Source organism: Peromyscus californicus, unplaced genomic scaffold, assembly GCF_007827085.1.
Source record: "Peromyscus californicus insignis strain IS unplaced genomic scaffold, ASM782708v3 Scaffold_15__1_contigs__length_86483966, whole genome shotgun sequence".
NCBI classification, from domain to species: Eukaryota; Metazoa; Chordata; class Mammalia; order Rodentia; family Cricetidae; genus Peromyscus; species Peromyscus californicus.
In genome coordinates, this window is record NW_026294447.1 from 48,399,468 (window position 1) to 48,426,488 (window position 27,021).

Below are 27,021 nucleotides of genomic sequence, written 5' to 3' on the forward strand. Positions count from 1 at the left end.
TGTCTCAAAAAAACAAAAACAAAAACAAAAACAAAAACCAAACAAGTAAAAAGATCTTCTTTCTGGTCTGAGTCTGTTTTTTCCGTAGAGAAAAATAGGCTACAGCCTTTCTTCACCATGACAACATCAGAATCTAGGGTTTCCTGGTGTGGTTCAGTGCATTTTCATTCATCTTCTGTTTCTTTTTTAGTTTTTAATGTATGTGTATGTATGTGTGTGCCTTTGTAGATATACACATGTGTGCTATGTCCATAAAGGCCGGAAGAGGATTCCCTTGAGGAGGAGTTGATAAGTGAACCACCCAATGTGGGAATCAAACTCAGGTCTTCTGCAGGAACAGTACATGCTCTTTACCTCTGAGCCATCTCTCCAGCCCCTTACATTTCTAAAAATTACATTTGCTTATTGAGTGTGTGTGAGTGTGTGCATATGTATGCCTGTGTGTATGTGTATGTTCCAAAGCACGCGTGTGGAGGTCAGAAGACAAGCTTGCAGGCAACAGTTCTCCCCTTTCAGAATATAGGTCCTGCAGAATCAAACTCAGACCATCAGACTTAAGACTAATCGTGTGCTCATCATTCAGAGAAAAAAATGCAAAGGGAAAATGCTAAGTGTAGAGTTTTTTCAATAGTAAAATTTCTTGCACATGCATGTGTATGTGCGCATGCACACTCACACACAGAGTTTCACTAGTTAAAGAGCAACTGCATGAGCCGGGTGGTGGTGGCGCACGCCTTTAATCCCAGCACTCGGGAGGCAGAGCCAGGCGGATCTCTGTGAGTTCGAGGCCAGCCAGCCTGGGCTACCAAGTGAGTTCCAGGAAAGGCGCAAAGCTACACAGAGAAACCCTGTCTCGAAAAACCAAAAAAAAAAAAAGAGCAACTGCATGTCTTGTTGGTTGATAAATTGGTATAGAAAGAAGCTGGGCACACCTGATGCATTTAGAGTTGGCGTTCATAAGGTGAAAGAGGGCAAAGGTTGAATCTGATATTAAGATGGCCATGAAAAGACCTAATCTGGACACTGCAGATAAAACAATGTGGCACTCCCTGATCAATGCTCCTTCTTACAAAAGTCCCACTGACTCGTTGATGAAACTCTGAGTGACTATAAGCTATTCCAGATATCATATTCCAGATGTTTGTTCACCAGCATCTTATGAAAAAGAAGCCACAACTGTGCCTTCCCCGAGTGCCCGAGTCCAGTAAACACTCTACAGTTCACAAGCCATAAACATCATCTAACCCCACTGAGCTTCAACTATCAATCAGTAAAATGAAGCAGGTGATCATTTGAGAATCCCTAGTCTTCAAAATCATAATTCTTATACTTGTCAAAATCAATAAAGAGAAAATAAAGCATATGATCATGTAAGATGAATGTTTTTCTTATGCTTGGGCAGACCACTGGCTGGGCACTAAGGACTCAATCCCTGGACCTTGGGCTCCACCCCTTAATGCCCCCCCCCAAACTACCTTGCCTTTGGTATTTTGTTGAATATTTAAATCAGTCAACAGGAAACACGGTTTTTAGGAATGAAGACATTTCATTCTGTTTCTACGATATACAAGTTTGTCTTTCCAATATGATCTCAGCTGAACTCACCAATGTTAACATAAATGATTTTTCCCCAGTGTATCATTTAAAGACAGCCCAGGATTGGCCTGATGTGAAGACTTGGTCTAGTCTTTGGTCACAGACAGAGAGATAATTTGTGACAAGCAGATGTTACAGTCTTTTAGTAGGGTGAACTTTTTTTTAATGTTGGTTTAGAACCAATCCTTGAGTCTCCATGGGGACTTAGGCCACACATCAAATGTCAGTAGATGAATGGCCCTCACTCAGGGCCAGAGCCTCTTCCCATATCTTCTTGGTTCGGGCAATTCTGTCTGCTTGGGATGAAAAGCTCACCACCTACCCTGTAATATCATTAAATGTTGACCCACTTTAATAACCACAAAGTTCGGCACGTGTTACACTGGAGAGCCTCCATACTCTCAGATTTGGTTGTAAAGCAGGGAACAGAGTGTTTGCTTCCCTAGTGCATCTCAGGCAATAATTAGCACAAGGCCCAATGAGTAGTAGGCACACCATCTGTTGGAAGCTGACAGAGTGAATGAACAGACAGGCATCCTTACAGCCTGGTAAGGAACTCCATGTGGTCAGAAGGTGGAGGGAGAGAAGGATTACATTCACAGTTGACTTAAATATTCCCCTGCTTGCCTGGTCCCTCTCCGCCCACAGGGTAAGTCCCGTGAATTCCCCTTCTGTCTTTCTATCCTCCAGGCAGACCCCCTTAACTTCCCTTTCCTCTTCATCTCCCTCCCTTGACTCTCTGATTCTTACTTCTGACTTCAGACATGGTACGTGAGACTGTGGGGGATTCCAGAACCCGTGTTACCCAAGCAGGTATGTTATAAATATCAACTCTTTGATGCTTTTCTCCATTTTATGGAGAAGGAAAGTAGTTTAAGATGCTGGGACCTACAGGAAGTAGAAAAGACCGAGACGCAAAGAGGTCTGTGGTATTCATAGCCTCTTTCTGTTTCTCCGTCTCTCCTCTGTGTTCCAGGCGCCTTCTGAATCAGCAGTACTTCCTCTTCACAGACAGAGAACAGTGAACATGAAATAATGCTAACAGCTCAATGCTGTGGTGGGAACAGGATTTCCAGGATAACTGAGGGAGTGGGGGTCCAACACAAATGACTGCAGTTGCGATAATTTTTAAAATTTGTATATATACTAAGAACGTGTCTCCTTTGTTGCCATCCATTCCTAGGTGCCTCGTGATCCCCTTCAAAAAGTTCTTTCTAATCTTCTCCAAGACAGCAGCTTGTCAGATTCACAAGGATTGTGTGCAAAACGGGAGATGTTTGTCGAGTGACAGTTAAAAAGATGGGGTTGAACTACACGAGGCTTGTGAATGAGCTCCGTGGTGTTGACTTGAGCTGCTCAGAGGCCTTTTTCTTCAACCGTGTTCGCTGTGGCTGAGACGATTGGAAAAATGACCTCTGGGTAGGTGAGTTATTGCCTCAAAAAGCCATTGTTTCCTTTAAAATAAATAAGAATGGCAGCTCAGACAGCATTCTGCCTTCCTTGTAGAATGGATTCTTTGTTTAAAAATAAGTGGAAAGAATCCCGACAATAAAAAAAAAATGGTGGGACAGTGTGCTCTAGGAAAGATGAACTTGGTGAGATACGTTGCATGAACAGCTAAGAGGGGATGGGGGACAAATGCTGTTTTGCTTATTACACTGCAAAGTCAATACGCAGCAAATGGACTTGAGAGCAGGACTAATAAACCTTCGGATGTCCTTTGTGATTAAAAAGCCAATGCCCAAGCAAAACAGAGCATGAGCAAGCCTGATGCTTGCTACCCAGGGGATCAAGTGGGGGTACAAAGAGATTTGTAAAACGTATTCATAAGACATCAGTAGCTCATTGATGGAGAGGATGAGGAAGAGGCTCCTTCAAAATGGCTTCCATCCTTGTAAAGCTCTGGAGTTAAGAGCACTGCAAGAGCAAATGGAAGATGCTGCTCAAAACTTACCACTGACACAGGAAGGAAACCTCATTCTCAGGTGTCTATATCCTTATTGTTCAACAAAGGTCGCTTTGTTTTTAAAGATCCATCCATCCATCCATCCATCCATCCATCCATCCATCCATCCATCCATCTATTATCTATCTATCTATTATCTATCTATCTATCTATCTATCTATCTATCTATCTATCTATCTATCTACCTATCTATCTATCCATCTATCCATCTATCCATCTATCCATCTATCCATCTATCTATCCATGTGTGCCCATAGAGGCCAGAAGAGGGTATCAGATCTTCTGAAGCTGGAGTTAAAGGTGGTTGTGAGCCAGCTATGGGTGCTGGGAATCCAACCTAGGTCCTCTGCAAGAGCCTCAAGTCCTTTTAAACACTAAGCCATTTCTCTGGCCCCCTGGTTTGTTTTGTTTTTTTAACACAGGAAATCATTTTGTAGTCTAGACTGGCCTCAAACTTGAGATCCTCCTGCCTTAGGCTCCCGAGTGCTGGGATTACAGGAATAGGTTACCACACTGCACATTGATAAAGCTTGAATGGGCTTTATTTGTTCTTCACAATGTCCTACATGTCTCATGACAAAAATGTCTTCTTTACCCCTTCAGAACTTAAGACCGCTATTGGATCACCATAAAAAAATGTTCTATTGAAGGACACTTGGCCAGTGCCTGTGTAGGTCAGAGATCAACTTTAGGGGTCATTCTCAAGACCTATTGTTTTCTGAGACAGGGTCTCTTGCTGAGATTAGAGGCTCATCAATTAAGATTGGCTGACTGGCCAGCAAGCCCCAGGGACCCACCTGTCTCCACCTCCCCTATGCTGTGCACCACCACACCTGACACTTTTTAATGTAGGTGCTGAGGATCGAACTCAGGTCCTAGGCTTGCACAGCAGTACTTTTCCAATTGAGCCATCGCCCCGCCCCCTTGTCTCTTCATCACCATCCTCCTCTGAGCCCTGGTTAGTACACCAGAGATGGGATGTAGGTATAGACCTTGGCTTCTAGTTCCTGTCATTTGGAAGAAGGAGAAGCAGAAATTAAGGAGGCATATCGAAGGAAAGAAGCCCCCACTCTGGGGGTAGAGTTTGTATTTCCTGCTATCTGAGAGTCAAGAGAGTTCAACACAATAAAAATTAAGGTTGCCTACAGAGATTATAAATACTTTCCTATAGACATCTCAAACAAAGATCTTCAAAACAACAGATGAGCTCTGCTCACTTGTGGTGATATTTTATTTGTGCTAAAATGTGGTGATATTTTATTTGTATGTTAATAAATAAAGTTTGCCTGGAGATCAGAGGACATAGCAAGCCATAATCACAAAAGTCAGGCAGTGGTAGCACACGCCCTTAATACCGATCACTTGGCAGGCAGGGTCTCTGTGTGTTCAAGGACACACTAGGGAACAGCCAAGCATGGTGACATGAGCCTTTAATCCCAGTACCAACCATAGAGTCCTGAAGGTCTGCACAGACAGGCAGTGACGAGGAAGTGAGGTAGCTGGGCTAAGAGCCAATGAGAGGGCAGAAAAGCAAGGCAATAAAGGCATGGGTAAGACAGGAAGTAGCTTGCTTTTGGTAGCTGCAGAGCTGGAGAGGTAAGGTTGGTGGCTATCACTATTTCCCTGATTTCTAAGGCATTCACCCCTATATTTGGCTCTGTGTTTTTTATTTAACAAGACCGTTTAGAAATTCATCTACACTCACTTAGAGCTGGGATGTTTGCGACCTTGACCTTACAATATGAGCAGTCCTTTCTCATTCTTATATTGAAACAATATACCTCAAAAAGCCACCTCACTGTTAGGCAGCTACACACGTATTAGCGTTGAGAATGGACCACTCCTTCATAATCAGCTCTGGATCCCACTTCCTGCTTCCCTGGTAACCCTAGAAAGGAGAACCCCACAGTTGTTCCTTCTTAAGATTTAGATACCATATGACAAGGTGTCAGGGCCAGTGTTAAGGCCCAGTAAGGGAAAGCTATTTCCTCCAGGTCAAAGGAACAGAACCTAAGCTCTACCTCTGGCCCTGCGTGGCGATAAGGCATTCTGATCTGCCCCCAAAGATCAGAACACTACACACTATTGTCCCCTGCTTAAGAGTTAATCCAGCTGGACAGTGGTGGCACACGCCTTTAATCCCAGCACTTGGGAGGCAGAGGCAGGCGGATCTCTGTGAGTTCAAGGCCAGCCTGGTCTCCAAAGTGAGTTCCAGGAAAGGTGCAAAGCTACACAGAGAAACCCTGTCTTGAAAAACAAAACAAAACAAAACAAAACAAAAAGAAAAGAAAGAAAGAAAGAAAGAAAGAAAGAAAGAAAGAAAGAAAGTAAGAAAGTAAGAAAGAAAGAGTTAATCCAACTGGGCCTATCAATTACCTGACCAAGAGATCACCCCCCAGGAAAACTGATCCACCTGAAGACATGCTAAGGAGATGGGAGGAATATTTATGCCCTTAATGAGATCATATACTTATGCATCCCCAGACACCCTTCCCCCAATGCAGCTGCTAACAAATCTTCACTGCCAAGCCTGCCTGCTTTGACGTTTTTATTTTTATTTTATTTTACACATATGGGTGTTTTGCCTGCATGTATATCTGGTCACCGTGTTCATGCCTGGTACATGCCTGGTGCCCTTGGAGGCCAGGAGAGAGTGCCAGATGCCCTGAAACTGGAGTTACAGATGGTTGTGAGTCACCAGGTGGTTGCTGGGAATCGAACCAGGTCCTCTGGAAAAGCAGCCAGTACTCTTAACTGCTGAGCCATCACTTCAGCTCTGCAGGTGGCATTTTTCTTGTTGTTTTTACGTTTAAAAAAAAATCAGCACTCTCTGACTGAGAGTGTACCACACACAGCACAGGTGCATGTGGGCACTAAACTAGATGGCAAATGGCATTCCGGAACCCAACGGTACTCAAAAGACTATTTCTTCTACCTTCAACATCTTCTGTTGCTTCCTTTCTACCTTTGATTTCTTCTAAAGGTGGTTCTCATCTTTAATCCAAGCACTCAGGAGGCAGAGGCTAGGCAGTCCAGCCTGGTCTACAGAGCAAGTTCCAGCCAGGGCTACACAGAGAAACCCTGTCTTGAAAAACAAAAACAAAAACAAAAAAGATAAGAAAAAGAAAAAAAAAGAGTTGTCTCTCTTACATTTACATTTAGTTCTCAAATATGCTTTGAACCTTATGGAATTGCGCACATCATCTGAATCAAGACTCAGAAGACTTCCTATTGAGAAAGATGCCCATCTTCACCTCCATCTGTAATCTGGTTGCAGTTCACTCTTGTCAGGGGTGGGGGCTTGTGTTTGTAATCTCAGTACTTAGGAGGCTGGGACAGGTGGGTAGGGATTTGAAGCTAGCCTAGCACAGTGTGTGTGTTTTGTGTGTGTGTGTGTGTGTGTGTGTGTGTTAGTCACATTGAAACTATGTTTATAATAAATGTCCATCAGCCAGCCACCTTAATTATTTCCATAGTTTTAAAAAATTTATTTTCTATGTCTTGTGTACATATACGTGTGTGTGTGTGTGTGTGTGTGTGTGTGTGTACATGTGCGCACACACATATATGTGTGTGAGTACACAATCACTTGTATGTGAAGGCCAGAGGTATCTTTATCCATCATTTTCCACATTACAGTTTTTGATACAGGATCTCTCACAGAACTCGGAACTCACCAACTCCCACCTGGCTGGCCAGTGAGACCAGCGATCCATGTCTGCTTCCTTGTATGGGTGTTGCAGTTCCAAATCAGGTCCTCATGCTCACAGAGCAAGCTCATTACCATCTGAGCCACCTCTCCAGCATGCTCTCCAGAGTGGCAAGTCTCAGATGAAGGATTCAAGAGGGATGCTGAGATAGATTTTGGAGGCCATGGAGTTTATTAGAAGAGTTATTAATGCCATGAACATACAGAGACAAGAACATAGGGTTGGGGACACTCTGAAGAGAGTTCAGGGACAGCTTGTCGGGAGCTCTGAAAGAGGAACCAGGGCCATGTGGTAGAAATGGAGGTCTCTTCTTATATCTTGCTGAGGATGGGGGAGGTTTCACAGCAAAAGCCCATAGCCAGGCTCTCTGATTTCCAGGCAGGACACAGGGAAGTGGGTAGGAATTAGTGTTGTAGGACAATCTTTGTGTATACTGTGAGGATGTGTCTTTGCCAAGGCGCCTTCTGATTGGTTTAATAAAGAGATGAATGGCCAATAGCTAGGCAGGAAGAGGTTAGACAGGACTTCCGGAAAGAGAGAGAAGGAGAGGAGATGAATCTAGGCACAGGAGGGATGCCAGAGGACGCAGTAGGTGCAAGATGGAAGAGAGGTAAAAAGCCAAGAGGTAAAATGTAGATTAATATAAATGGGATAATTTAAGTTATAAGAGCTAGTGGAACAAGCCTAAGCTATAGGCCAAACTTTTATAATTAATAATAAGTCTCCGTGTCACTTCTTGTGAGCTGGCAGCCCACAACGAAAAATCCATCTACAGAATAGGATGTGTGGCCACTAGTACCTGATGCAAACTCAATTCCCCAGGTGTGAAACTGGGGCAGCTGCAAATCTGTTAGCCAGGACTCACAGGCAGACAGTGCTCGGTAGGAGCCTGTTTATGGGTTGTGACAGGTGCTGAGGCTGGATCAGCTGCTTCGAGCTCCCGACAGCTTGAATTTCTACCACGATGAACTATAACCTGGAACCATGCACTAGAATAATCTTCTTTCCTTATGTTGCTTTTGTCTGAGGATTTTTTTTTTTTTTTTTGCAACAATGGGAAGACGAACTAAGGCACTGGGTAAGAGGTGATTCACTGGAGCACAGGTGTCTCAAAACAGCTGCCTCGCTGCAAAGTCCCACCCCAGCTTCATGGAAGCTGCAAAACGGAGTCCTGCTTTTATTTAGCCTTCTAGCCCATCCCATGATCATGGCAGCTATGGTGCAAGAGGTGGTAATGGTTGAAATTCAAGAAGAGGGTCCTGTGACCTCCCTGCTCTCTTCCTATTAGGAGGTGTTACTAGCTCCATTACACCTCACCACAGACCCAGCCGTCACTGTAGAGGTCTGCTTAGGTTGTTGCAGGGGCCAGGTTATCTCTGTTCCATGATGGCCGGTGGTCATGTCAGACCAGGGGAAACTCACTTCACCCCAGTGCCCCAAATCAAATTCATATACACATTGTACTCTCCAAATATAAAAGAAAAATACTGTACAGTTCACAACTAGGCATTGGACAGAGGTAGGTAACGTTGCTAATAAACAAGATTTGAAGGAAGGAAGGAAAGAAGGGAGAGAGGCAGGGAGGAAGTAAGAGGGAACTGCATCTCTCTTGGTTCACCGAATGCAGGATGTTGGGGGTAATAGTTTCATGGTGCACACATTTCTGTCACCCCTTTCTTGCCCATGGCAGGCGTCATTGACTGACGACCATGTCTCTTCCTGCAGAGCACAAACGGGAGATTTCTAAAGATAACTCTCTAGGAAGGCTCTGTCCAGGGTGGGGTGGAGATGTAGGCCAACACTGCCACCAGTAGCTGGTAGAATTCCCCCATTTAGACACCTACACCCAGGTAAAGTCAGATCCTTGAAAGCATAACAGAAAATAATTTTAGAAAGGGTCAGAGCAGAGCAAAGTTAGTGAGTTTATTACATAGAAATATGAAATAGTACTTGCTTTAGATTTAAGTGCAGACATTTGGAGAGAGACAAGACAGACAGAGACAGAGACAGAGAGACAGACAGAGGCTTAAGGGATGGACACCAAAGGTGGGCTTCTCAAGAGAGCCTCGGATGTCTTTACAATGATATATATGTATGTATACGCGTGTGTATGTATATGTATATGTTTCTGTGACTTTTAAAGTTACATTGTTCAAAGGGTGCAATTTATTACAATATTTAAAGTTTAAGCAAAATAAATAAAATAAAAAGGTGAAGTATTAAAATTAAGTAAAAAATATGAACTGTTTTATGCTATGCACTTCTCTTATCTCAAAGAACTTTCTTTTGTAAATGAAACTGTAATGTGACTGGGGAACCACAGTTCTACTTTGTGGGCTCTTGGTCTCACTAATAAAGGACTAAAACTTTTATTTTTGCATGTGTTTATTTACTTGGGGTGCTTGTATGTGCACATGCATGTCAGGGCATGTGCGTGGAGGTCAGATGACAACTTGCTGAAGTCGGTTGTGTCCTTCCACCATGGGGTTCCAGGGACTGAACTTAGGTTGTTGGACTTGGAGACATGTATCTTTATCTACTGAGCCATCTCATGGATCCTGACTTTAAAATACTTAAAAACAGACTCAGAAGTAATGACTGGGGCCATTAGGGTTTGAGGAAAAGAAGAAGGAATGAGAGGGTATGCAGCAGCAAACCAGGGGAGGGGAATGGGAGAGAACGCTAACCAGACTTAGTGAGTTAGCGTCCAAGAAAACAGGCCGGTCTAGCTACAGCGGCCAAGCAGCTGCATGTGGGAGGGTGAGGGGTCTTCAGAGAAAATGATGAGACTGTCTAGAGTGTCAGGGCAAGCATGCTTAAGATTCTGGCCATTGTCCAAAGAAGAGAGAGAAAAGAGAAAGTGAGAAGTTACTCTTTTTGAGTTAGAACTCAGAAAAATAGGCAGGGGGCCTAGAAAGATACCTCAGTGGCTAAAAGCCCTGGGTGCTTTTCTAGTGGACTGTGGCAGTTTGAATGTAACTGGCCCCCATAAGCTCATAGGGAGTGGCACTATTAAGAGGTGTGGCTTTGTTGGAGTGGGTATGACCTTATTGGGGGAAGTGTGTCGCTGTGGGGGCGGGCTCTGAGGTTTCCTGTGCTCAGGATAGCGCCCACTGTCTCAGTTGACTTCCTGTTGCCTCTGAGTCAAGATGTAGGACTCTCAGCTCCAGCGCCACGTCTGCCTGCACACTGCCATGCTCCCCGCCATGGTGATAGTGGACTGAACCTCTGAAACTGTAAGCCAGCCACCCCCAATTAAATGTTTTCCTTTATAAGAGTTGCCGTCATGGTCATGATGTCTCTTCACAGCAATAAAAACCCTAAGACAAAGACCCAGGTTCTATTCCCGGTACCCACATGATGGCTCACAAACAAACTCCAGTTCCAGGGGCTCTAATGTCCTCTTTTGGCCTCTGTTAACACTAGGTACACGTGTTGTGCAAAGGCATAAACGCAGACAAAACGCCCATACACATGTAATAAAATAATTAAAAAACCACCACTAACAAAAACCCAGCATATGCGAGGTGTTTGCAAATGGAAACTTTCTCCTTTTGCTTTTGTAGCCTGGTTGTTCAGACCAGGCTGTACCCTGCCCTAAGTTACTCCATGTTGTGTGAAGCAGTGGTTTTTTTCATACTGTGCCTTACCCTAAAGGATTCCATTTCACAAGCGGTATTTGATTCCATTTTGAGTTCAGGGTAAGATGACTCTGCACCTTGGGTGGGTGCATGAACAGCACCATCTCTCTGGCACCACCCACAAGACACAGACTGATAAATAAGTTAGTTCTAAGGCAGCGGTTCTCAACCTGTGGGTCGCAACCTCCTTGGGTTCACATATCAGATATTTATATTATGACTCATAACAGTAGCAAAAGTACAGTTATTAAGTAGCAATGAAATAATTGTATGGTTGGGGGGGGTCACTACAGCATGAAGAACTGTTATTAAAGGGTGGCAGCCTTCGGAAGGTTGAAACTCACTGGCCTAAGGTTAGGATGCCACATCATACATTTATCAAAGTAGGTTGTGTCTGTAGGAGCCCATGGGTGTATTAAACTCCTATCAGGAAAGCCAAGCTAAGAACTGAGGGAAAAGTGCAGAAGGAAGAACCTGACTGTGGTGGCGTTGGCCCTGTAGGCCTGTCTTCTGACCACCCAGTGTGAGCACCAAAGGACTAACAGGTAGACGACTAAAACAGTGCTCAGTCCTCACTGTTGACAGGGTCTACCGGAACCACGGTTGTCCTTCAACTCCGCAGCCTCCACAGTTCCTCACCTCACTGCTGCAGCTTGACTCCAACCTGTCACCTGATGGCATGAGCAGTGCCTGCCTGCCTTCCTTCCTGCCTTCCTGCCTTCCTTCCTGCCTTCCTTCCTTCCTTCCTTCCTTCCGGTTTCTCTGTATAACAGCCCTGACTGTCCTGGAACTTTGTAGACCAGGCTGGCCTCGAACTCACCGAGATCTGCCTGCCTCTGCCTTCCTAGAGCTGGCTTGTGCTACCATGTCCGGCTTTGCAGCAGCACTTTCAACTGACCTCCAGTAGGGTGTTATTTGACCCCTACAGGGCTTCCACACACACAGAGCCAAAGGTGAGGGGCATTGTGGGTCTTCCTCTATTGCTCTCTGCCTTGTTCCGTTGAGACAGGGTCTCTTGCTGAACCTGAAGCTCTCCGTTTGTTAGGGGGCCTGCTGGTGAGTTCCCGGGAGCCGCCTGTCCCTTGCCCTTCAATGTTGGGGTAAAAGCAATGTGCAACCAAGCCTGTTTTGTTGACTTTGTTTTTCTTCTTCTTTGTTTTTTTTTGTTGTTTGTTTGTTTACATCAGTGCTGGGGATTCAAACTCAGGTCTTCACTCTTGCACAGCAAATTCTCTTACCCCATGAATCACCTTCTCAGTTCCCTACAGGGATTCTTTGTATTTCTCTCAGCTTCCCCCTGCTTCAGCAGTTAGAACCCCCTGAAAGTCTTTGAACTCTGCTGTGGCCTCCTTAACTTTGTCTGCAACCTACAAATCTAATTTATAGATGTATTTACGGTGAGATACATAATGTGTGGTCTGAGACTTAGTATTAGTGGCTAGTATTGGAACAGAAGGACCTGTATTTGTCTTACCTAGCTATGAAGGAAATCCGGATCAGCCATCAAATTGCTACTGCACCTCCAGGAAATGGCTGCACCTCAAGAATTTACTGTTATTCAATAAATTCCGACATCGAGAAAGACACAAACGTGTTCACCTATGTTTCTGATGTAATGTGCTCATGTTATGGGTTCAGGATCATGCCCATGCTCTGGGATTGAATGCTCCCACACAAAGTCTGACAAGCTGTTCTGAGTATCTACCTCCATCATCTCGTTGGACACTGAGCAAAGTGCAACATAAATGGAGTCATAAGCTACAGAATGATGTCTTGGTAAACGATAGACCGTTTGTAAAACGGGGGTTCGATGTGGTTGTATTGCACTAAGACACGGAGTGTATAACTATACACGATTCTTCCCCAAACACATCTCCGTTGTTAAACGTCACACGACTGTACCTAAGTAGGTAAATACTTAAGCAAATGAACCCCCCTCAGGACTGGATCTCTTTCTTACCTACCTTCATGTGTTCTACACAGTTTTTAGAGTAATAATTTCCTCATTAGAAGTAAAAACAAATTAAGAATGGGAAAGGTCATTAGCTGTCTGTTGCCTTTAGCCTGTGCTGTCTGGTAGGGAAGGTACCAGTTCTAAGAGGCTATTGAGTGCTTGACATGCACAGTGTATGAATGAAGGCAGACTGGGAGTGGAAAATATTCTTGGGTGCAATTCCAAAACCTGCTTGGCTCTGAGGGCTTACAAAAAAGAGGATGTAAAATACATCATTGTTCCTTTTGCCTATTGATTGATGGATCGTATGTGGAGATAATTTTATTTGGGGATGTAGCAGGTTAAATAAGATAGATTACCAATTATTCATCTCACCTTTTTTTTTTTTCTTTTTTAAATGGTGGCTAGTAGAAACTTTTAAATTGCGTAAGTGGCTCTGGCTTTGGTGACAGGCCTGTGTCACTTCCCAGCACCAGGGAAGCGGAGGCAGGATCACAGAAAGTTCCAGGCCAGCGTGGGCTGCATAGTAAGACAGGCCTTGCTAGCAAGAGAGAATCGCCTAGGTGGCTTGTGCTGTGTTTAAATGGGTTAGTGCTGCCTCTGGCGTTGTTACCCTAAAACAGTCGAACGGACGATGGTGTAGTAGTTTATTTATGAAGAGTCAGAGTTAGAGCTGAGCAATTTATGTTCATTCACACCGTGAGTCAGAAAATCCTGCTTCTATTTAGAAGAACAAAAATATTTTGAGTATCTATAGTGAAGGGAGAGGAGGGCCACATTTTTTTTTCTCCAGCTGGGATAAGATAGAAAGCACTTCAGGCTTTGGGCAGTAAATGGTCTTTATCACAAGTATCCCTATATAGTGAAGTCGAGACCCAAGAATTCTCCTATAAAACTTTATTTATGATGTCTGACACTGACAGCCACATAGCCAGCCACTGAGTATTTCTTTTAAAAACTCCTTTATTATTGGTGTGTGTGTGTGTGCATGCGCACGCGCACACGCGCACATGCACATGTGTGGAGGTCAGAGGACAACCTATGGAGTCTGTTCTCCCTTCTCCCTTCATGAGAGTCCTTGGGATCAAACTCAGGTCACTGGCCTTTGCTAACGGCTTTACCTGCTGAGCCTCCTCACCAGCCCCTCCCACTAGGAATTTCTAAGTTCACAATAATGTTCCAAGGTGAGAAAGCTACACAGCTCATCAGCTCTTGTTCAAAAAGCATCTTTTCTTATTTAGCAATTAGGAGATAAGCTAAATCCGAAATCATGAAGGCTGTTGGTTAAAAACGCTAAGTTTTAATACAAAATAAATTTTCAGCTTCCTACTGTAGTCCCTGCAAAGCACCAATCTGCAATAAAAACTATTTGTGTCTGCAGGTATTAAATATTTATATTGTAAGGGAGAAAAAAAAAACTCTGTTTATAACAATCCATTCCAATCTGCTCAATGTCTGATAAGCTGATGCTCTAAAATCACGTGATTTCAGCCAATGGGAGAACGTGACAAACTGTTGTTGCTTTCCTCTAATGAGCATTATGGCTCTAAAACATACACTCTCGTCCAATCGATCAGCTCTCTACTGTATTAAGTGGGTTCTACAGGGTGTTGTTTATGGTGGATGATGACTTCTCCCTTTCCTCTTTTTGGCTCTGTATGTATATGGGTGTGATGCACGTACACATGGGAAGTAGGTGTTCATGTGTGAATGCGGGCATGCGGGGGGCTATGGCTCCTGTGTGGAGGTCAGAGGACAGCCTTGGGCGTCAGTACTCACCTTCTACATTGTCCGCCATGGCTTCTGCCAGGGGAGCTGGCCCTCAGGATTCTGAGGAGTCTCCGGTCTCTGCCACCCATCTCACAGGAGGAACACTTTAGCGTGACAGGTGCGCATTACTGTGTTTAGCTTGACCCAAACTCAGGTCCTTAGGAAGCAAGTGCTGTACCCATGGAGCGTCTCCCTGGCCCATGGCTTCTTTATTTGACACGTGTCTTGTGTCCTGGTCAATAGTTTCTTCTTGTTGACTGTGAAAGAGTACCTGTTATACTGGACTAGATTTCAAGCAAAGGGTAGCAAGAGGGATCTTCAGTATAAGGTGACAATAGTCCAGAGACACATCAGAGAAGGGAAAAAAAACAAAAAACAAAACTCAATGGGTGAGTGGGCTAAATGTGACACTTTGGGGACTGTGGAGGCACCAAGCACATCTGTGCTCTGGAACAGGAAAACCAGGCCTGTACAAGACTGACGATAATGCCATGTGTGATCCTGCATGCACAATGCCATTCGGATGGGACCTTCTTAGGCTCTTGGAGTATTAGTCTGAATTGTGGTTCCGTAACTTAGTTTGTGTGTAATATAATAATTCAGACTAGATATTTTCCAGTTTATTTTGACAAATAGGAACTCTTTGTGGCTTTGTTTGGGGGTTCTAAAGATTTATTTTTATTATTCTTAATTAAGCATATAGGTGTGGGTTTCTCTGTGGTTATGTAGATATGAATGCAGTGTCTGTGGAGGCTAGAGGTGATGGGCCCCCTGGGACTGTGAGCCACCCAATGTGGGTGTTGGGAAATGAACCTGGGACCCTTTCCAAAAGCAGCGTATGATCTTAACTGCTGAGCCATCTTTCCAGTCCCCCTTTTGTTTGCTTGTTTTTAATAGGGGCTTGCTGTATAACTCAGACTGATATTGGACTCCAACCTCCTTCCTCAACCTCCCCAGCTCTAGGGTTACAGATGTATACCACCATTTTTGGTCTTTTGGCCTGCTGCAATAAATCTATGTTTTCAATGCATTTATTTTTATTGTGTGAGCATTCATGTTATGCTAGTATGTATGTATGTGTGCCAAGTACATGCCTGGTACCCTTGAAGGTCAGAAGAGGACATCCAGTCTCGTGAAACTAGATTTATGGATGGTTGCAAGCCACCCATGTAGATACTGGTAACTGAACCCAGGTCCTCTGCAAGAGTAACAATTGCTCTTAGTTGCTGAGCCAAGTCTCCAGCCCCAAAAATCTATTCTTAAATGTAGTAGAACCTAACACGTTTCATTTATTACATAGGCAGCTATCTAAATACCATGAAAATAGTTTATTTTCTAAAATGGGTTTAATCTTTTCCTTTGGATATTTTTCAAACCATTTGTTTCCATGACAAACTTTGTCGTAACAAGTAATCTCTGAGCTGATTTCTGGTCACATCATGACAAATTCTAAGTCAGCACCATCTAAATGAGGGCCTCCACCAGCTACACTTCAGCATCTGTCATTAATTGCTCCATTAAATTATTATTCTTGCTCTTATATTTATTATTATTACTATTTTGGTTAAGGGACAGCAAAATTTTGTTCTCCTCAGTTGAGGTTTCAAATTGCACAGGGAAAGATGAACCCTTTAAGGAAGACAGTCTGCTTCAGAAAGCAGTTTGTATTCTGCTCTGAGTTAGAGATGGTTACCAAGGAGACCGCTCAACTTCATCAATAGCCTTCTAGGGCTGGGAATCTACAGGGATCTCTGGAAAAATGTGCAAAAAGAGGAGAGAAAGAACGAAGGATAAAAGGAAGGAGTGATTGAGGAAAGATAGGTTTCTCCTTATTAGCGCAGAATGTTGTGATGGCTAATTTTATGGGTCAACATGACTAAGCCATAGTGCCCAGATATTTAATCACACATTATTCTATATATATCTATGAAGGTTTTTTTTAGGCTAGATTAACACTTCAATTAGAAGTCACTGAGTAAATGAGATTATAAGGCAGTGGCATCGTCCCATCAGCCCAAGGCCTTAATAGAGAGACACTAACCTCTGCTAGAGAGCGACCCTCTAGCAGACTGTCTGTGGAGTCCAAATGCAGCCATAGCTCTTCTCTGATTTACACCTGCCCTCTACCACCCTCTTTCTCTCGTCTGTAGACCCTCTGGTAAGTTGAAGGAAGAGAAAACTTGGGCCTAGTTCTCGATGGTAGCGCATGATGCGCACTTAGAAGAGGACCATCCAGAAGTGGACAGCCACAGTGCTACAGACACTACTGGGACCTCCCTGAAGGGCAGGGCTGAAGAGACATCTCTCAGTGAGCGTCACTCTGAGCACTGCACACAGTTGTTTACTTGGCTTGGGAGGAAAACAGCTAGATATACAGTTATCTACTGGTTTCACAGGTTGTAGCCAAGAGTTGGCTTCCGGAAGGTCAGGGACTTGGAAAGAATATGATTGGAAAATTGGTTGTAACAAGTCTGGGGAAGAGGTATGTGGATGGACTTCTGTGCAAAGAAGGAAAATGAGAGGATAGGACTGAGATGCAGCTCAGTTGGAAGGATGTTTGCCTAGTATGCACAAAGCCCTGGGTTTGATCCCTAGTACAACATAAACCAAGCACAGAGGTACACGCCTCCATGGAACCCCAGTATTCAGGAGGCAGGAGGATCAGAAGTTCCAGTTTATTCTTGGGTACATAGCAATTTTGAGGCCAGCGTGAGTTAGAGGAGGGAGGAAGGGAGGGAGGGAGGGAGGAAGGGAGGGAGGGAGGGAGGGAGAAACAGAGAGAAAGCGATGGGGGCTGGGGAGTTGGGAGTTCCCATTAAAGAATGAGTTTGGCAGAGGAGTTTAAAAACCAAAGGGCAGCCGGGCGGTGGTGGCGCATGCCTTTAATCCCAGCACTCGGGAGGCAGAGCCAGGAGGATCTCTGTGAGTTCGAGGCCAGCCTGGGCTACCAAGTGAGTTCCAGGAAAGGCACAAAGCTACACAGGGAAACCCTGTCTCGAAAAAACCAAAAAAAAAAAAAAAAACAAAGGGCTAGGGTGGCCTACTATGTGGTTATCAATCAATTTCCATAGCTACTGCTGTCATCACCAATGGGACTATACACTAAGTGATTGTGGTGGCAGGCAAGTCATACACAGGCGCATTGACGTGGAACTGTACCCTCAAAGTTGATCTGGCCACAGCTTCTTCCGAGTGCCCTGTCTTCCAGCAGCAGAGATCTATGGTGAATTCTCTATGTGGTACCATACCCAGGGGAATCAGGCAGACACCCACTGCCAAGCTGGATACATTTGGCTACTACCATAGAAGTGGCAGGGGATTGTCTTTGTCGAAATAAGAAATTAGTCTGGATCCAGGTGTGAATTCTCTGCATGTAATGCTTTTGCCCAAACTGCGGAATCATCATTTACCATGGTAGTATTTCATATAGTACTGTTTCTGACGGAGGAACTCAAACTACAGCGAACGAAACGTTATAGAATTCACTGGCCTCATCCTGTTTTCTACCATCCTGCACCAGCTGGCTTGATAGAACAGTGGGGTGGCTTGTGTCTTGGTCCTTTCAGACCAGATCTCAGAGAGCCCAGTGTGGTCTTAAATTCACTGTGTAGAGGAGTCTTGTCCTGAATTCTAGATCCTTCTTCTTTTACCTCTCAAATACTGGGATTAGAGGCATTGACCAACCATCCTGAATCTGGAAGAGCCTTTTGAACACTCAGTTTCTGCACCAGGTAAGTGTCGGCAGGGCTGGGTAAGGTTTCCCTGGAAGCAGTATGTGCCTTGAATCCATACCCAGCACTTGCCGCTCTTTGAAGGGTGGAAATGTCAAGTGACACCAATCACTAGTGTCCCTAAAGAACCCCACTAAAATCCCGCTTTCCTCTTCTGCATTCCCATGTCCTGTTGACTGCTAGTCGAAGGGAGAAGTGGTTCCATAGGAGATGCAATGATAAACCCATTAAGATGGAAGCTAAGACTGTCTTTGGACTCCTCATGCTCCCGAATCAACTAAAATCAAAGAGAGGTACTATGCTGGCTGGGATCCTGGCCACCAAGCAATGGGTTGCTCCTCAACAACAGAGGTGTGGACGGGCATGTCAAGCATATGGCAGATCCCTTCATGTCAAACCTGTGATTAAAGCCAGTAGAAAACTGTAGTGACCCCATTCAGGCAATACTCATAATAGCCCAGATCCTTCAGGGACAGAAAATGGGTCACCCTACCAGGAAAACAGGTATGAACAACCAAGGTCCTTTAAGTGACAGCATATCAAGAAGAAAGGTAGACTGCACCCAAGGACTCTGTTTTGTCTTTGGGAGAAAAGGTTTCATTTATACACGTGTGTGTGTGTGTGTGTGTGCGTGCGTGTGTGTGTGTGTGTGTGTGTGTGTGTGTGTGTGTGTGCATGTATGTGTGTACATGCAATACGCTACTGGTTCTGTTTTCCTGAAACACTCTGACATCAACATAATACAATATAATATGCCCCACTTCTACTGATAGAAACCCATTTTATGTGTCTACAGCTTTTTTCCCCCCTAGTCACTGTTACCTTGAAGGAAAAAGGCTGCCATCAAAGTTTGAGGACAAGGAAGGTTTCTGGTAGAAGAAGCAGATCAGCCGGGGGGTGGGTCCCCCTTGTAAGAGGCCTCCCACTGAAGGAGGGTCAAGATGGGTGTTTGGCTTTAACCAAAACAAGGGAAGGACCTGATGAGCTCAGCCACGCAGTAGGGAGAGCAGAGGAACCACCTGCGTTGGAGAGCCCTTTCTCCCACAAATCCTGCCAGTCAGGCAAGTCCAAGGGGTCCTACGACCCGAAAACTAGACACCGAGAAAATACAGCACTCACCAAAAGGCAGCCAGAGGCCTGGGCTGGAAGAAGAAAGATTCCAAATGGAAATTGTCTACCGAGCTTTAGGAATAGAACAGACACTAAACAATGATTGATAAGACCTAAGGATGGGTAAGAAATGTAGCTAATGCAGTTAGGTATATATTTTCTTTAGTAATTTGCTCTGTGGGGCTATCTTCTTTGCTTTTAATGTTTGTTATCTGTTTTAATAAAGAGATCTCTCCTTTGTAAAAGAAATTATAATTAGGTTGTAAAATAAATTAATCTTTCAGCTAATCATACCTTTGGGAGATCTGGGGATTTTTAAGAAAGACTATAAAACCCTGATGTGAGAATTGTCACTGTTCGGCAGCTGTACCCTAATATTATGCAAAGTGTTAGTAGGAATTCAAAAGTCTCTTCAGGGATGAACTCACAACCTTGACCCCACAAAGAGAGGAAAGGATTGGAGAACCAGAGCAATGGTAAAATGCCCACATCTGGATGAGGGGCCCACATCTGGATGAGGGTGAGACATAGTGCTGAGCCTCCTGAGACCACAGTCAACACCACAGCAACAGTCGGGGTAACCAAGCCACAGGAGTGGCACCAACTCAAGGGTTTTGAACTTTTCCAAGGATGAGGACTCCCTTGTAAGATGCTCGGACTTCATGGAAGCCTCTAAAAAGTGGTAGGCAAAGCTTAGGCTCAAATACAGAGATGTTTAATGAGAAAAGGTTGCCAAGAAGTTAGAAGCTGGGGCTGGGAAAATGGTTCCGTACTTGCTGCCCTTCCTGAGGTGAGTTCAGTTCCCAGCACCCACCCACATGATTCATAATGTGATGGTGTTATCAGGGGGTGGTAGAAAATTAGGATATGGGGCCTAATTGAAGGAAGTAGGTCCACTGGGGGCAGGCCCTGCAAAGATAGATCTTATTTCTGGCCACTGTTATTACATGAGCATTTCTCTCTTCCCCATCTGTCTTACAACAAGCCTAGAAAACAATGGAATCTCTGAAACGGTGTGCATTTCCCCTTAAAAATTGTTTTTGTTGGTATCATAGCAGTGGAAATTCTGACTACCACAGGTTCTGTTGCCCAGGATGCTGCCTCACTGAACCTAGGGGTGAGGACCAACAATTTGCATTTCTAGCAATCTCACAAGGGGTGGTGATAATCCAGGGGCCCAACTTTGAAAACTACTGCCTTAGAGCAAAAAGCTTAGGTTTCTTTTTAAAGACTTTATTTTTATTATGTGTTTGTGTGTGCAGGTGTATGCACATATGAGTGCAGTGCCTTCTGAGGCCAGAAGAGGGCATCAGATCTTCTACAGTTAGAGTTACAGGCAGCTGTGAGCTGCTTGACATGGGTGCTGGGAACCAAACTCCAATCTTCTGAAAGAACAGCTAGTATTGGTAATTGCTGGGCCATCTCTCCTGACCACCACATTTCTTCAGGGGCTGGATCCTGATTATGTTTTGAATTGTGTTGCCTTCCTGGTTTGCCCTTCATTCATCCCTTATCCTCTTAAGCTTAAGCATCACCTCCGTTTCTCAGAGTGCCCTCCAGACAAAAAATCAAGTCACCTGTTTTTCATGTTCCCACTGACTCTGTTTATATCCCAGAGTGTGTATCTGAGTTTTTACAAGCCATTTGTGTGCCCAGGGCTGCCTCACCCACTACTTCTGTGCCCCGTGAAGACACCCATATAGTCATCCATGTTAATGTCCCCAGCTCTGGACCATCATAGGTGCTGAGTCAGCATTTCTGCATGCTTTAGACTCAGTATAATGAATGACTTTTTAATGACACTGTCTCTAAGATAGACCCTCATGTACTCCGCTGGCTCGTACCCTGAGGATTAGGTTGTTGCCAGTGACTCAGAGTTCAAGATGGTGCTTGTAGCAAAGAAAGCAATCTGTTAACTGCCAGAAGCTATTTATGATCTTGATTAAAAATGACATATATTTATATATAGATATACATACATATATACTTTGTATGATGGTAAAGAAGCATGCAATGTCATTGCTGGAAACTAGGACTAATAAGATAAACAATAAATCAAGATCTTGTGTTTTTCTCAGAAATTCTATATGGTTCAGTGGAAATTGAAGATGGTTCCACATTCAGCCCAGAGGTAGAGCATCAAAACAAAGACATCAGCATGTTAGAAAGCCTTCCTAAACACTCTTTACAAATATCACTGAGAAACCCCATCGAGAACAATCTATCGGGTTATGGTAACAAAATATAGAAGGACTTTAATTTATTTTTAGATTCTGCCAAGAACCTAGGAGGTAAGGAGAAAAAAGGGACTCCATGAAATCACCAGAGGTGACTGCAAGCAAAATGTGAATTTGGGGGCTGGTGAGGTGGCTCAGTGAGCAAAGGCACCTGTCACCAAACCTGATGAACTGAGTTCAATCTCCAGGACCCACAGTAGAATGTGAGTTCCAGCTCCACGAGGTGTCCTCTGGCCTCCACACATGTGCCACGGCAGATATGTGAGTCCACGTGTGCATGCTCTTAGGAACACATATACATACATACATACATACATACATACATACATACATACATACATACACTTGCAAGATAGTAGGTAGGTAGTTAAGTAGATAGGTAGCTAGATAGAAAGGTAGGTAGGTAGATGGATGGATGGATGGATGGATGGACGGACGGACGGACAGACGGATGGATGGATGGATGGATGATAGAGAGAAAGGTAGATAGATGATAGATAGATAGATAGATAGATAGATAGATAGATAGATAGATAGATAGACTTTATGCCCTGAGCTTACTATTGCTTGTTTATCATCATCTCCTAGGCAGGTACAACTGAAAAGAGGTATTTATTTACATAAACACATTACACACAGTCTGTCGTTTTATTATTGGATCCTCCAGAAGGCTTATTTGGTTTGATTGCTCACTGACTAGTAGAGGATTATTTTTTAAAATTATTTCCATGGGTATTTTGCCTGCACTTATATCTGTGCACCACATGAGTTCCTGGTGCCCACAGAGGCTAGAAGGAGGCATCAGATCCCCTAGAACTAGATCTGGATCCTCTTCCTTCCTTCCTTCCTTCCTTTCTTCCTTCCTTCCTTCCTTCCTCCCTCCCTCCCTTCCTTCCTTCCTCCCTCCTCTTCCTCCTCTCTCTCCCCCTCTTTTCTTTCTTCCTCATAACTTCTCTGACTTCATATATTCACACACATTTTGGTATGTGCACACCCATCCCCTGACTTCTGGTGCTTCCTTTGATGTCCGTAACTTTCTTTTGTTAAATGATCCCTTCCCAGACTCTGATAATAACTTCCAATTTCCGCATGGCCTTTAAACTTCTCTGTCATCAGATCTGCTCATCAGAATACACCTGGCTTCTCTGGATGCAGTGGAGCATGTGTGTAATCCTAAGGCAGTGTGGGAAGTGGACACGGTAGAATCACCAGGAAGCTGTCTGGGTAGACAGCCTGGAGTACCCAGCATGGCAGCGGGAACAAGAGAGACCACGTGTCAGCAAGGTGGAAGGTGAGAACCAGACTCCTGAGCTCGTGGGGGCGGGAGGGGTTATGAACCAGAATAGCACCTCCATTATAATGAGCCTAGACTAGCACTGTCCAACCCAGTAGCCGCTAGCCACACACATCTAAGGAAAGTAGAACACAGTAAAATAAAAAGTCCAGCTCTCCAGTTGTACTGGCCTCATTTCACATGCTTACTAGTTTTACCTGGCTGTTGGCTACCACAGAGCAAAGTAAACAGAAACTGTTTCCGTCTTCATGGAAAGCTCTGTTGCGTGGCGCACTAGTTTTTACCGCTGTCTAGCACATCACAACAGGGAGTCCGGATACAGGTTAGCTGGGTCCCTTGCTCAGGTTCTTACAAGGCCAAGTGTGGACTGAAGTCCCCTTTGATGCTCAAGATCCTTCTTTAAAACTCATAAAACTCATGACTCTTAATGATGGGGGCGGCGGGGGGGGGGGGTCTGCTTGCAGCTACTAGAGACTGCTGCCCTAGGATGTAGCATGAATCTTAAAAGTTCTTATTAATAAAATCAAACCTGAGGCCAGGTATTGGGGTGAATGCTGGTAGATCAGAGAGACAGAACAAGCCACAGCTATCTCACCTTGCCAGTTCCTCAGCTGGTCCTGTTTCCTCAGACTGGAAGCCTCTGAATCCTCATCCAGAATGAATCTCAGCTGAACTGTGCTCCAAATCCTGAACGCTTAACCAGCCAAAATGTTTAACCAGGCAAATGCTTCTAGTTTCTGGTCCTCACGCCTTATAAACCTTTCTGCTTTCTACCACCACTCCCTGGGATTAAAGGCTGCTTTCTGGGATTAAAGGCGTGAGTCACCATGCCTGGCTGTTTCCAATGCGGCCTTGAACTCACAGAGATCCAGAGGGATTTCTGTCTCTGGAATGCTAGGATTAAAGGCGTGAGTGCCACCATTTTCTAGCCTAAGTATCTTGTGGCTTTTCTGTTCTCTGACCCCAGGTAAGTTTATTAAGGTACACAATATTTTGGGGAACACAATACCACCACACTAGGGTGCCTTCCATGGGATTTCTCTAAACCACAAGCTCGCCTTCACCTTCCATTAAACGTCTTGCTTCATGAAGTCCACCCAGGACAAAACTCCTTTCAAAGCTGACTCATGGAGTAGCCCAATCTGAGGACACTGACTGACTCTGCCCACACTCGAGGGGGATGTGGGGCAAGTTCACCAGGAGTGGGGATTGTGGGGATTGTGGGGATTACTTTAGAATTTTGTCCACTAGAGACAGCACTGATATAGAAAGAAAGGAAAGGAGGGAAGGATGGAGGGAGGGAAGGAGGGAGGAATGGAGGGAGGGAGGGAGGGAGGGATGGAGGGAGGGAGGGAGGAAGAGAGAGAGTTAAACACATTAAGAATGAAAAATGCTTTTAAGAGAACAGAATGTAAGTGGAGAGAGACTTTGGAGTAAGTATAGGCTCCAGATCGCAGGAGCTACTGCTATTTAAATAATCTCTGGTTTACCAAGGTCTGCGAGAGCTTTCTTGTGATTGAAGACAGGCTTCAGTGCGGATCATGGTTTATGTAGAGTAGTTTCCCTCCCAAGGAAGCTGTGAACACTGTTTTGTCCGTGGCCACGGAGGAATCTAAACAAGACCCTTAGAAGGAAGCACAGAGCTGGGGTGGGAACAATTCAGGGTTTGCCTTACAATCACGAGGACTTGAGTTCAATCCCCAGAATTTGTGTTTAAAAAAAAAAAAGCCGCCGGGCGGTGGTGGCGCACGCCTTTAATCCCAGCACTCGGGAGGCAGAGCCAGGCGGATCTCTGTGAGTTCGAGGCCAGCCTGGTCTACAGAGTGAGTTCCAGGAAAGGCGCAAAGCTACACAGAGAAACCCTGTCTCGAAAAACCAAAAAAAAAAAAAAGCCAGGAGTGGTGGCGTGCATTTCCCATCCCTGCGCTAGGGGGATGGCAACTGGTGGACCCCTAAGATCACTGGCCAACCTGGGCAACTTGGCAAATTCCAGGCCAGTGAGAGCTCCTGTTCCCAAAAGAAGGTAGCCTAAGGAAGGACACCCGAGGATGACCTCGGTTTCGCACACGCGTGTACGTAAGTGCACTCAAACCTACATGCATACACTCATGCACACAGAACAAACATCAAAAGGTATTAGCCCATAAAGGCTGGTACTCCTGTTTTGTATTTCATGCTGTTACTAGCTGGCCAGAGTTTCTAGCCTCATGCTTGTTCTGCAAAACTCAATGGCTGCTTAGAGGAAACAACTGACTTGCGGGCTTGAACCCCCTGGCTCCAGACTTGGCCCCTCGGATGGCAACCAGTTCCAGGGCTCCCATCCTCAGCTTTGGAAATGGGGACGGCCAGATACTCTGGAACACTGCCTACAGCTCACAGTCCCTCTTGGCTGCGGCCATCTCCGCTGGGACTTGAGAAGGAGCCCTTAAGGACTGATTTTAGGGGCATGTGAGCAGACAGAAAAACAAACAAACAAACAAACAAACAAGACCCCTACCCTACCCCAGGATGTGATCGCCCTGAATGTAAATTTCAACCACTGATTATAAAGGACGAAGAGAGAACGATTGTTAATTTTAAAGAAGTGCTACTTCAAAATCATGTAGGGAAAATACTTAGCTGCTTGAAGAAAATTACATCTATAGAATTTTAAATTTCACAAAGGAACTGGTTTTTTTAATTTTTTTTTTTATGTTCCATGTAATGGTTTTAAGAAATTCTATTTCAAAGCTATACCTGGATCTGCAATGGCCTCTCACAGTAGAGAGTCCTTTTTAAAAACATGTCTTTCCCTTCCACATAAGCACGGCATGTTTGCACACTAACCACCACCAGGGCTTCCACTGGGTGGAGATATTATATGGGCATTTATCTTCTTGCCACCAGAACAACAGAACAAAAATATAGGCATATTAGCACTAATAACAGAACCGCGTCCAGAATGCAGACTTCCCCGTCAGTTACATTTGTTGCTGGCTCAATTTTTAGTCCAATTTCATCTATCTGGAAGCACTTCTGCAGTCAAGCAGATTTGTGTTTTATCATTTTAATTTTGATGTTTTTTTTTTCTTCTTTATCATCCTTTTTCCCCTCCTGTGTCTGAATCACCTTTTTGTAGAGGGTGGGAACGTTTTTTCTTTCTCCCCCGCTGCTATAGGGAGGAATTGATTTGGCGCACAGAGATATTTTCCCTGTGATGTGAATAGAGTTAATTTGAACAGAGCTGTTTCATTTTAACAGCCTCGACTTGCACAGTGTGGATCATGCCAAACAGCTTTGTGTATGATCATCGACTGATGTCAGCATGGTTCTAGAAATAGTATTTGATAGTTAACAGCTGCTGCAGAGCCAGAAGGGGAGCAGGAGACATTGTGTTTTCAGGAGGCCTTATAAAACTTGTGGCTATTATATTTATTTATTTATTTTACTTCTTGAAGAAATTAAATAATAGTAAGAGCTTAAGATACCAGGTGTAGGGTATAAAATAAAAAGAATTGTATTCCTAAGTAGGTCAAGTGACTCTAAGAACCTTGGCATTCTGTGTAATGTAGTTATTATGCCTTGAGACAATCTTTGAGGAATTTAATGTAATTTTTATTCCATTTATAATTATGCACATGGTCTACATCATGGAACAAGTGGTTGCCTTTGTACCGAGAGGTGGCAGAGTGATTTCTTCAAAGAGCAAGACAAATGAATATTTTAGGCATCATGGCTTGTTTACAATCGCTATTGTCACTACTCAGCTCTTGTTTCAGGGCTAACACAGTCGCAGATGCTTTGCAAATAAATGGCCATGGCTGTGTGCCAATAAAACTTTATTTACAAAACAGGTAGTGGGCTGGGTTTGGCCAGAGGTCATATCTGTTCCGCCTCTGCTTTGAATGGTCTGTGAGCAGATGCCACACACTTCCACCCAGCACACCACAGAGGTTAAACATACGGAGACTCTTTCATGGTCTTATGACTCAAGTTCCACACATACACCCTGTGGAAACCCGGAGTCCTTTAA

General features: G+C 44.3%; 1 long non-coding RNA gene across 3 annotated transcripts in view; it reads left to right on the forward strand.

The window, feature by feature from the left end:
* LOC128110833 (uncharacterized) overlaps positions 1-27,021 on the forward strand; it is a 56,673-nt gene that overhangs the window by 16,046 nt on the left and 13,606 nt on the right. For 2 of the 3 annotated variants that reach the window (XR_008218344.1, XR_008218346.1), the window contains exon 2: positions 22,832-23,006. This is a non-coding gene — a long non-coding RNA (uncharacterized LOC128110833). Of the gene's footprint in view, positions 1-2,358; positions 2,410-2,779; positions 3,020-22,831; positions 23,007-27,021 lie in introns of all 3 variants that reach the window. The other variant, XR_008218345.1, reaches the window with a different exon arrangement.